Below are 12296 nucleotides of genomic sequence, written 5' to 3'. Positions count from 1 at the left end.
TTGGAGTTTTTTGGGAGCTGGAATATTGGCGCGATGCACCTACACGCTACAGCACCCGCCTTATGATTGACTCGTGGTTGGTGCGAATTGAGTGTGAATATATATATATATATATATATATATATATATATATATATATATATATATAGATATCAAGTTGTCATCCACGTAGAAGGGGATGTGGTCCCCCCCAGTCCTCCATCCATTGTAGTCCTCGGATTATGGGATCTTGCCTGATCCAAGTCGCGAGTGGCTTCAGAACTAGGGCAAATATGAGTGGAGAGAGTGGGCAATGCTGTTGCATCCTGTGCCGCTGATGAATTACCAACTACAGATCCCCGTTGACAGTCACCTGGGCCAGAGGAGCAGTGCATGAGAGTTGTAGCCACGCCAAAAAGCGTGGGCCGAAGCCCAGCTTGGCCAAGGCCTCAAACATGTATGGCCACTCAACGGTGTCAAAGGCCATACGTACGTAATGCGACAGTACAAAGGCATCCTTCCAGCATGTCCCAGCATGCCCTGTAGGCGGCACATGTTAAGTGAGGTGTTGCACCATGGCATAAAGCCGGACTGGTCGGGGTGGATTCATGACGTTATCACCTGGAGCAGCCTGGTGGCCAGCAGTTTCGCAAATGTTTTCACTTTTACGTTTAGTATCGAGATAGGCCTGTATGAGGCACAATCTTTGGGAGGTTTTCCTTCTATGTGTGTTGGTTAATCTCTGGTCTCGGGGCAAATTACCAGAGTCCTGGTTTTCCTTAAACATTTGGAGCAAATGCAGTGCTGCCATAGGGGCCGTGAGTTTGTAGAGTTCAATTGGCAGTCCATTAGGGCCTAAAGCCTAACTCGGTGATAAATCTAGGATCACCTGGATAACTTCATCCACAGTAAGTTCCTGCTCCAAGAGCGCCCTTCTGTTGGCGACAGCCCAGGTAGCCAAATATCCGTCAATAGCTCGCGATACTCCTCGACAGAATGTCTGAAAATCTATGAGTGTTGTGAAGCCTCAGCATGTTGTTTGTTGAATGGTTCTATAGAGGATAATGTACCTGCTGCAGTATGTTATAAGCACATTGCAAGTCACTAAGTAGTACTATTAGGGGAGTTCCTTGATAAGGTTGTGGAACTCCAAGGTGACTTACAATAGCCTTATCATGTACTCTAGGGAGTACTTTATTCCATAATATACATTGTCACACCATCACCTTTCTCACAAACCACTTAAAACCTTGGTGCAGAGCTCTTTCTTATAAAAGAGCGGCCATGTTTACAAACATGAAGAATACAAATAAAACCTCTAATGCAAAATGAAACGCATCAAAACTGTGATGTGTGGCGCAAGGGCAAATCAACTCAATGATAAATATGTCTCCTAGGGTGTACCTGGGCGCAGAACTGCATCAAAAGTTTCTTCCAGTGCTGTGACTGCCTAAATGTACTAGTAAATGCAATGCATGTGCTGGAAAGAGGACACAGTGGTGAATGTATGGGGCCAGCAGCGAGATCATCTTCCAGTGCCCTCAGGTTTGCAATGCTGGTGCGGCCTTCAAAGGGGGAGCACCAAGGGATGTGGGGAAGGGTGGGAGTCTGGGAAAGTAGGTTGGAAGCTGAAACACTGTGAAGCCCCTTATAGATGGCATATCTGACAACATCCTACAAGAAGTTGCCATTCAGATTCGACAGGTTTTGCAGCCAGCAATGACATCACAAGACGTTCAGCTGGATGTTGACATCAAAAGAAATGACATCGAATGACGATGGGTTCAGATGAGAGGACTTGAGAGTGTGGTTTTTAGACTATGATGACATCAGGAGAAATCATTGATATACTATAAATGAGTGGCTAAATACCAACACGTCTTCACCCTGCAAACACAGCCACAACTTTTGCAAGTTGATGAGCTGCATCCACAGCTTTCCAAAGACAGTTTGAGGAAACCATTAAAACAATATGCTGAAGTTTAGCTACAAAGCATGTACTGCACTGGCTAAATTAGTGGGAGTGGCGGGAAAGTGATGGGGTGCTTCCGGTGTTTTTGTTGGAATGGCACTCTTAAGTGCTAGAGAGTTATCTGATTTATCTACTACATAAAAGTCAAAAATGTATAAAAAAAATTTTTTTAAAAAGCAGAAAGAACATTAAGGAAAAATAAACTATTCACCAAAAGCGATCATATAAAAAAAGCGTGATCAAGCATTGATAAATTCAAAGAATGGGATGCAAAAACAAAAATTATACGCAAGTGCTCCCTCTAGTGGCAAATAAACACCGCACACATTTGTAAAAAGTGCTTGTAATGGCTGGTGTCTTGCAAAATAGGGGGAATATGTATGAGTGGGGTTATGTCCTGCTTGCACCATGCAACATGGTGCGTACGCGAGACAAGCCCAGAATGCGATTTGAGCGGCTTCATAAACCCATATTTCTCCTCGTTATTTCCTTCTTCTATGTGTGCTACACTGTGCAGCACACATAGAAAGAGGGAAATGTCTCTTGTGATTGTTTTTGTGCAGGAAGGTGTCCCTTCTTGCAAAACAACAATCATCCCCGCAATGCAGGCACCCTTGCACCATGGTGCAAGGATGCCTGTGTTGGTGCTAGGCAACCAAAACGGTACCAGCGCAGGGAGAAAGTCAGGAATACACCATATTCTTTAAAAAACTGCACATGCCTGTCCTTTCGTGTCACGCAGCGTAGCGCAGAAAGTGACTGTGTAATAAATATGGCCCTAGAATTTTAGTACTGGGAAAACAAACAATAGGCCTGAGACGCAGGGAGGAGATTCTCAATGCCTAGGCACAGTTTTGGGTATTTTACTGAAACAAATTCATACTGTGGAAGGAAGTACTACACCATAGAGCGGAGGGCACATTCTCCCATGCCTGGCAGTCTTGCTAGACTTTCATTGAGTTCATGGATGCCCTTAGCAGTTCCCTTGCTTAGCCTTTAAAAAGTGAAATTCGGTAATGAAAAGTGGAACTGTACTATCGGAACATATAGTAGCATGTGAGCCATTTATTTATTTAAAATCCCGCGTTGAAAGACGTGTATCAAAGTACAGAGTGCAGAAGATGAATCTGATGAATGCATTGGATATGTGGAATGGCCCATAGCAAACATGTTCTGAAAGAGCATCGCCAAATACCAAGCTTGAAGTCCACCCCCCTCATTCTCAATAGTGGATAAACGTTCACATCATAAATATCCTTTCTGGATCTACCAGTTTGGAACACTTGCAGATAAAGAATTTGATATCTATTCATCTTTCTTAAAGCTATATACACTTTGTCCACAGATGTGCTGGGCATATTGGCCACAGTTAGACTGCTTATAGGTTCTGTTCTATTTTTGTTTTCCCTTAAAACATTTTTAATAATATTTTCCTCTGTTGCCTAGCATGTTTATTCTCATACAACTGGAAACCCTTCCAAGCGGACTGTGCACTATGTACATTTTTATGTATAGTTATAAGGCTTTGACATTTTGGTGAAGAGACTGGAGTCTATGAGGGATCCAAGTGAGAGACAGTGGATGGCCACTGGGTTATATCTGAGGTTGTATAGGGTTTAACAAATTTACAATTATACAAAATGGAACTATTTTCAAATGATTATATCAGACATCAAGTAAAACCAATGAGAGTGTGGAGACAAAAGGATTTTTTTCAGGTATATCTTTGAAATTTATTGTATCTTTGTACAAGTATCATAAGTTAAAAACATTATATTTATTCATAAAAAACATTTCATGATCTAAAAACAATATTCACTTAAACAAAGAAAAATATGTCGACGCGGCGTTTCGGTGATATAGATCGTCACCTTCTTCAGGACAATTTTTCATTTAAAACACACTAAACTGCAGGCGGGTCGCTTTAGTCAATGGGCGATTTCAAGCTCTTACAGTTTGAACACTATTTCTTGTTTTCGTAAAGCTTATTCTTGGTGGAAGAAAATTTTCCTTCTCCTTCTGGTGATTCATCAATTATCACTTTATACCTTGTGTTCTAATTCGCGGAAGGACGACCGTTTGTTGAGTTTTTTTAAAAGGAAGGGTGTGTTCTTTACTCTGGCATTTTTATTTAAAATGCGCGATCTGTTTCTTGCTTGAATGGTGATAGGACTGCGCTGGGATTTAGCGGTGCTTTAATTCAATCTTTGTAAACCTCTTCTCTCCTTCAGCAAACAAGACCTCACGGACCGTCCTTCAGGGCTGTAATGAACCCCTCCCTTTTCACAAAAGAGTTTCTCCTAAAAACTTGTTTCTGTATAAGGCTTTGACCACGTAAATATACTGCAATACCAGAGTCCCTAGGCAGGCAGGTGACTGCCACAGGCCTTTGAAACATTGCTGGGTTTGTTCACTTAGGTGGGTCATTAGACAGAAGCCACATTTGTTGGCAAAAAAAAGAATGGTCTAGCTGGCTGTAGTAAAGAGAAGGAAGGTATTAACGGTGTTTGTTAAGTACAAATCAACAGGAACTAAGCCAGCTTGCCTTTTCTCCCCCTCAGAGTCCTCACAACAGCATTCCAGAATGTGGAACATAGACATGCTGAGGATACCACACACCCTTCCCCCCACAAACAACACACTCAATGCCAACACGAATAAACAGAGACAACAGATCAAATCCAACATACAAAAACTATGGTAAAAAAGTAGAAGTGATGCGAGATAAAATACTGAGACAGACAAAAATGGATGGAATCACACAGTCTTTCAAATACAAAGGTCTTCTTCCTTCCTTATGGCTTTTCCTCACGGATGGCTGAGAATCCAGGGAACCTTCAAGATTCATCTGCGAGGATCTTGAGGTTCTCTCACCAGTTTTACAAGAATTCACAAGCAAAGGAAAACACATAAGAATTATTTCTACTTAAATTCCCAATCCTATTATCTTCTGTTTTAACTGCATTCTTAAATAACTTAATCACATTAATAATTTTGCTCAATTTTGCAAAAAAAAATTTGTGTTGGAAGCTTAACCATGACCCAATCACCAACCTGTACTTCAGCCCTTTTAACTCTTTTGCAACCATCAAACTTACAGTTCCTTCTAAGCATCTTACGTTCCTCTCTATCCATCACCACATCCTCAGTCACATTTATTTTCCAACACAACCCATCCTTTCATTAACCAAACTCGAACACACAGTTGGGTTTTCTCCCTTTAAAGAGTTCAAAAGGAGAAACATCAGTCGTGGAATGGTATACAATCTCACTTTGTCCTTCAACTCCTCCACACAACTCTATCACAAGCTACCACACGTTATAATACTTATCTATTTGTTATTAGAAATCCAGTTACATTTCGTTTTAATTTCACTCACTGCCAAGACTATTAAGGAACAAATACATAAGTATATGATAGTGGTCATCACTGTCAGTCACGATTTAGAACTACAATACTTGAAAGGAATGGTAACAAATTAAAATCGGTTACATTCCCAGGGTTATAGCACAAAGGTTTCCTACAATTAAGGGCATCCTACAGGCCGCTGCACAACTCATCCAGGGCCTGAAGAAACAAAGTCACATCACCCCCACCCCGATAAAATGCCATTGGCTTCCCTTGCCTGCCTGCACCTTGTTCAAAACCAGTTGCATCATTTACAAAGCCATCTAATCCAACAACCCTGCTTATCTTTCAGACAAGCTCAACATCTCTGGTGTATCTCAGCTTACCCACAGCTAGGACACCATCAGACTGTATACTTAGAAGTGTAAAAAAGGAAAAAACAAGACAGCAGATCCATTCCATCTATGTACCCAGTCCTGGAACAGCATCCCCATATCCAGGAGGACTGCCCCAAGGCTGATTTAGGAAAGAGTTGAAGACTCACTTCTTTAAAGAACACTACATCACAATTCATTATTAATCCTCAACACAGCTTCCTTTCCTATTACTCATTGACTTTATGCTTTGTCCACATACAGTGCTCTACTGGCTTTTGGCTAGATTTGAACTACAGAAATACCATAGCCATGCGTACAAGTGCCTAATGGCCTCTCAGAGGTGAAAGTAGCTGGCTCTGCATAGCTAAGACTGGCACATAGGAGGCTTCAAGGTGAGCGTAGCAGACTTTTCAAGACTTACTAGTCTATCAGAAGAGAGTCATGGGAAGCAATGTAGTTTGGAAAACGCAGTGCATTTGAAGCTTGTGTTCAAGTGCTAGGGTTGCTCTTCTGGTTACAAGGCATGTGCCCAGTACATTTTTGGGAACGAGGTGGATGGGGCATTGGGAGATATTTTGGGAAGTGTACTGATTACTGGACATAGTCACACCCAGAGCACCCCAGTATATGTTCGTAGGCTTGCCAGGCCAGTGCTGCATGTGAACACAAGCTGGGATACTGGCATGGAATATGGCGGAAAACACGGTCATGTAATAGTGGGCATTGAGGTACTGGACACAGGGAATGGGCAAGACCAGTGGCAACTGGGTACTGTGCGTCAAGGCTCAATGTATATGATTACAAAACCATCAAAAGCATTCCTAATGGTATTTCATCAGCTATTAAAATCGCAAACTGATGGATAACATTTCTTTGAATTATTGTTGTGTATGCTTTTGATATACACAAAGGAAATATATCATAAAATGTTTTTCAAAACCCCTCAAACATCAGATAAAGGGATCCAACTGTAAAATACACTGAGATTCCAAGTGAAAGACGTGTCACCCAAAGATGGATCCCATCAAATATCCTATCACCATTGCGAACAGTGGCGTAACACAAAATGATGGGCCCCCCTGCAAAATGTGACTAGGGGCCCATTTGTCACCCCGATCGCACGGATAGTCATTGTCCTTGGGCTCAAGAGGGTCCCCCAATGCTGGTGGAGGCCTGCTGGGAATTCAGAGTTACTTTCCCAAGTATTTACCTATTTCTTAGTCCATACCGTTGCACTAATTCTGCAAGACATGCAATGGCATGGCTTTGGGAGGTGAGGAGGTCCCCACCAAAACGAAGAACCTGGGGCCCCAACCGCATTGCGCGGGCCTTCGTTATGCCCCATATTGGGGGCCATGACCCCAGTAGGTCTCTGGCTGGCTGGCATGTCACCATATAAGGGGCACACAGTGATGTTGCACTTGATAGTTATAAGCATGTGTGGTTGCTGGACACCCTACAGAACCTCTGCGACTCAACCTGAAGCTCCTCCTAAGAGTTAGCATCTGTGGAGTGATGCAAACGACACAGAAGACGCCATCTCCCTTGCATGCCCGCGACTGTTCATGAGGCCAGCATGACTCTTCCACTTCAGTCACAACTCTGCGGCACTATCTGTTGAGCCACAGTGCCTACACTCACAACACCACATGATGCCTGACACTACACAACTTGCCACCACCACTGAAAGGCTGTGTGCCACAGTCTGTCTCCACAGGCCCTGCTGGCCTCAAAGCTGAGTCACAATTAGTAATATACAGATTCACCAGTGCAAGTACTAAAAGCAGACTCTGCACTTCGCTACATCTTAAGTTAAATTCTGATGCCATCGTAACACAGATTTCATGTGCGCATTAACCCCGATTAAGCAGAGAAAGTGGTGGAACTGCATTTACTGGAAGGATCTCAAATATATCTGTATGCATAAAACCCCTTACAATTACTGCATATGTCTGAACTGGGGTGGCGGAGTGAGCTAAACAATGATGATGGATTAAACCCAGATCAGTTGACTGCGGGTGAGTGCTTGCAACGTTCAACACTCCGTCTATAATCCCCTTTGGTTTTGCTTTGTTCGCCCTAAGTTGGCAGGGTATGCCCAGACGTGGGTCCCTAGCTCACTTTGCCACTGGATTCAAGCTAGCCTGGCTGATGACGGCTGATTAGCCAGAAACCGGTCCCAGGATGCTTGTTTCCAGTCCTGGGAAGACATGGCTTGGCAGTTCGGGCTGGACTGTTCCCATGAGACACAGGGTCAGACTGATTTGCATATGGCCATGTCTGAACTGGGGTGGTGGAGTGAGCTAAAGAATGATGATGGATTTAACCCAGATCAGTTGACTGGGGGTGAGTGCTTGCAATGTTCAACACTCCGTCCATCATCCCCTTTGGTTTTGCTTTGTTATGGGCCCAGCAGGAGTCTTAAATAAGAAAGCCCACTCCAAGCCTGCGTTGTTGCTAATTGCAGATGGAAGGCAGACAACGTGCAGGCGCTGCCGAATGTGTCCCGGTGTTTGCAAATTACACCAAGACGAATTGAGCATATTTTTCAGCGGGGTCCAACTTCTTTGCAGGGTGGACGGCGTCCACCCTGTGAAAATAGTGGGTGGATGCCGTCCATCCATGTGTACCCCTGACTTGTGCCCTGGTAACAGCATATCAGAAGGACCACAAAAGTGTATCTTAGACAAAGTCTGACTCAGGTCATCCCAATGCACCGGTGTTGCTTTAGTCATTGCCCAGCACCTGCTGAAGATTCTCCTGCTGTGGTGTCAGCTTGCAATTATTGGTGGTATTCACACTGTGGTTGGCAATGTCTTTTCAGGTTTTGATCTACACAGCGATTGCGAAATCTCGTGTAAAAAAAAAAAAAAGGCCTATAACTGGCTTAGAGCCCACCCATTACTTACAATTGGTTGGCTTCAACGTCACTCTGGTTTCCTTGCTTCTTATTGGTCACCACCTGTGGCTTGCTCAGGAGGTTGAGTTTGTCCCTGCTGTGGAGCATAGTTTAAACTGAGTTTCCTGTCTGCAACCAATGTCCTTCCACTGGCTGCACTCTCCTTCAGGTATTTTGTTTTACTTTTCTACATGCACTCAGACTGCATGTGCCTGCAGTTCCTCTCCCTCATGCCAGCCATCCTCCTACTGTTGCTGTTCCCTCCCTCATGTTGCTTCTCCCCCCACCCTCCACCCACTGTCCGTTGTTTCTTTCCCATCACCACGCCCCAACCCCTCCCACTGTCCATTGTTTCTTTCCCACACACCCCTGATCTCATCCCTTGGCGCGTTGTTTGGTAGTCCTCGCCCTTCTCCCACTGCCTATTGTGAAACATCCCCGCTTTCCTCCCACTGTCCGTTGGTTGTTTCCCATTCCCCTCACCCACCCCCTTCCTCTGTCACTTTTCTTTTTTTAAGCGTTAAAGCGCCCTCTCTCGCACCTCCCTCATGTTGCTTGACCTGCATTGTTTTTACACAATTGGCACAGCATCATAGGCTACAGTGCAAAATGGCTTGAAGGGGAAAAAAGCGATAAGATGCAGTCAAGCTTGCCCCATCATATTGCTTTTATTTATTTACTTTATGTTGCACAGCAGCTCATGCAGCTGCGCTACAAATGTAAAAAAACATTGACAAAGCCAAAAGATCTTGCATAGGTGAAACCTATTGACTTTTAAAAATGATTTGCTGCATCTGATCATATCTCAGTGCTCTTATTCGAATATTAAAAGATGACATTGAGTAAGTCTGTGCAAAGTGCTCTTATAGTGTTGCACCACATCATACAAACCTGCTGGTACTGCTGCTTTCTGTGCAGTGGTGTGTGGCCCAGTGGAGGTGTGCTTTGACCCACAAAGGCTGCTGGCTGAGGGGTCAGTAGTCACTTCCTGCTTAGTCCCATTTAGAGATGCCACTTCCTGGGCATCACATTGTGTGGTATGTCTCAGAAGACCAGAGGTTGGACCAGCCAATGGTTATGAACAATAGGCTGAGAAGCCAATTCCACTTTCAATATGGTCCCTTTCTGTGGTTTAATTTCATTTGCAATGGAGGAGTATTGGTCATGAGAGGCCTGTTCTGAAACACTGTTTCCCTTATAGGTGCACATAGCAAGGTCAGCAGATCACTTACTGCCTGGAATTACTGTAGTTATTCTTTGGGCATTGCATTGTAAGGAGGGATGTTGGTGTTCTACAGTGCCTAGGGGTATCCTACATAATTTTCTGTTTGGGACCATTTACTAAAGTCACTTCCTGGGCATTACATTATGATGTATGGGTCAGAAGAGTTGAGCCTTGTCCCCATAGGGCTTGAATAGTGGGACCAGTAGCATATTCTGCTTTCAGTAAGGTCTCATTTGGAGATACCACTTTCACCAAATTTGCAGAATTATGGGCTATTAAGGATGTTTGCCCACTAATCAAGGAGTGTGGACAAGAGTAAGTATAGTTCAGTGTATTTTAATATCAGGGCTTAATAAAGAAGAGGCAGGAGACATGCATTCCTTAAGGTAGAGTCATGGGTGTGTTGTTAGCAGTATGATCCAGCTGTATTATTATACAAACTGAGTTCTGGAAAGAGCTCTTGGCACTCTTACCAGAGTGCAGCAGTCTATAGCTGATCACACGACACCCAACAAGTGAAACACAGCTCTGTTAACAACAGAAAGCCTGCAGCATTCAAAGGTGCAACCTGTGCACCTTCCATACACTGGAGGCACTTAGAATATACACAATGATGGTTGGAGCAGAGTAATGTTGTTACAATGACAGGTCTTAGAGAATGCTGACTTTGTACACCATCCACTAGAACAGGCAACTGAAAAAGGGAAATTACAAGTGACTCTAGTAGAGATACCAGAAAACATTCATGCAATGAAATATCAATATATCCTTCTGTGTGCAATTTCACCAATGTTAGAAGTTTAACCGCAACAGGCCTCCAGCTTCATTTGCAGCTATGATGGTTTTCCCACATCCACCATTACTATATTCCACCCCATCAACAAACTCCTCTTCCATTTGCACATTGGGATGACAACCCCTGCAGTTTCATGACATGTTTTGCCATATTTATAACAACCTTTGGCACAGAATAATTGAACATATTCTTCTGAGTTAATGTCTGTATTGTTATTTGAATCACATATCTTTTTCTTATCTCCATAATTCTGTAACAGATTGTCGATGCTAGCATTTTTAGGTCTCACCTGAGACAGCTCATGCACTGTCATTTGCATGACATTTTGTTTACTTACAAGGGGCTTAGAGCCCGCCCTTTGATTACCAGTGGTTGACTTAATTGCCACTCATTTCGTTGCTTCTCTATGGTCAGCGTGTGCCAGCTTTACTTCCTCGGTGTGTGTTTCTCCCTCCCCTGGAGCATGGCCCAAGTACTGCTTCCTTGTATAATGTCCATCCACTGCTCAAACTTTCAGAATAACTTTTTTTCTGTTACTTGCACCCAACTCTTTCTCAGTGTTGCTTTCTCTGTGCCTCCTACATTGTTTTGTGCCCAGTAGTTGCTTGCCCCACCCCTTCCCTCTTCCCCGGTTGTTGCTTGCCACCTCCAATTCTGCCAGGAAAAATTTGCTATAACGTGGCCAGCTCTGGCTGCATCTTATTATTTTTTTTCTAACTTTCAGTCATGCTGCACAGCAGCCACACTGCTATAAGACACGGCTAGAAGACAACGACAAAGCTAATCTCTTGCATATACAAAACCGATTGGTTTTGCCAATGCTTGGTCTGGTCTCCTACCATACCACTCCTCACCTTCCAACAAAATCCCTTAACACTTCCAGATTGATCTTATCACTTCCAGAATCTGTTCTCTTGTCCTGGAAGCAGCCACAGTAAAGATCTGCTAGAGCATGGGTACTCGCAAACATTTTCCAAGGGGCCAAAAAGATTGCCTGTCGCGTGATCGAGGGCCGCATTGATGGCAGGTAAGTGTAGGAGGTGTAAGGTGGGCATAGTGGAAGCAAAGCATGTACAAATAAACGCTGAATTGCACATTATGAAGCAAGAAAACCTGGGATCAATCCCGGCTTCCCCACTTGACCAAATTGTGTGATCCTAGACAATTGTTTTATTTCACTTTACCTTCTTTTCCTCATTAATACATATAAGAGAACCTTGAAATACATGACATCAGGATCCGCACTGTATGAAACCTTCTCTTGTGTTTTATTTGCTAAACTACAATGTCATCCATGTATAATCGGAACCCTGGCCACTCAGGTGGTAAACATAACAACTGACTTGCCTCTTAGTTCACTATCTGCAGTGTTGCTAGAGTGGAAGGAAATCATGAATGTTTCTAAATTCATCTTTGCAAACCATCACTTTAAAGAAAAAAAAATTCTCAATGCACTTATATCATCTAATGTACGAAGACATTACGCTTCTGCATGTTAATGAAAAAACTTTTTTAATTTTGAAGAGTATCACATTTTTACAGTTGCAACGTGTCTTTAAAAACTGAAGTTGTTCCTAAATTTAAATGGTGCACAATGCCTTAATTACTCCCTTTAACTTCAATTAAGCTGTAAATAAATGTGTGCCTCTTTATTTAAGTTATTTCTCAACGTTAGTGCCGAGTCGAGAAACAGCAACAA

This window comes from Lissotriton helveticus, chromosome 9 (genome assembly GCF_964261635.1).
Source record: "Lissotriton helveticus chromosome 9, aLisHel1.1, whole genome shotgun sequence".
In the NCBI taxonomy this organism is placed as follows: domain Eukaryota; kingdom Metazoa; phylum Chordata; class Amphibia; order Caudata; family Salamandridae; genus Lissotriton; species Lissotriton helveticus.
This window is presented reverse-complemented; position numbering follows the sequence as displayed.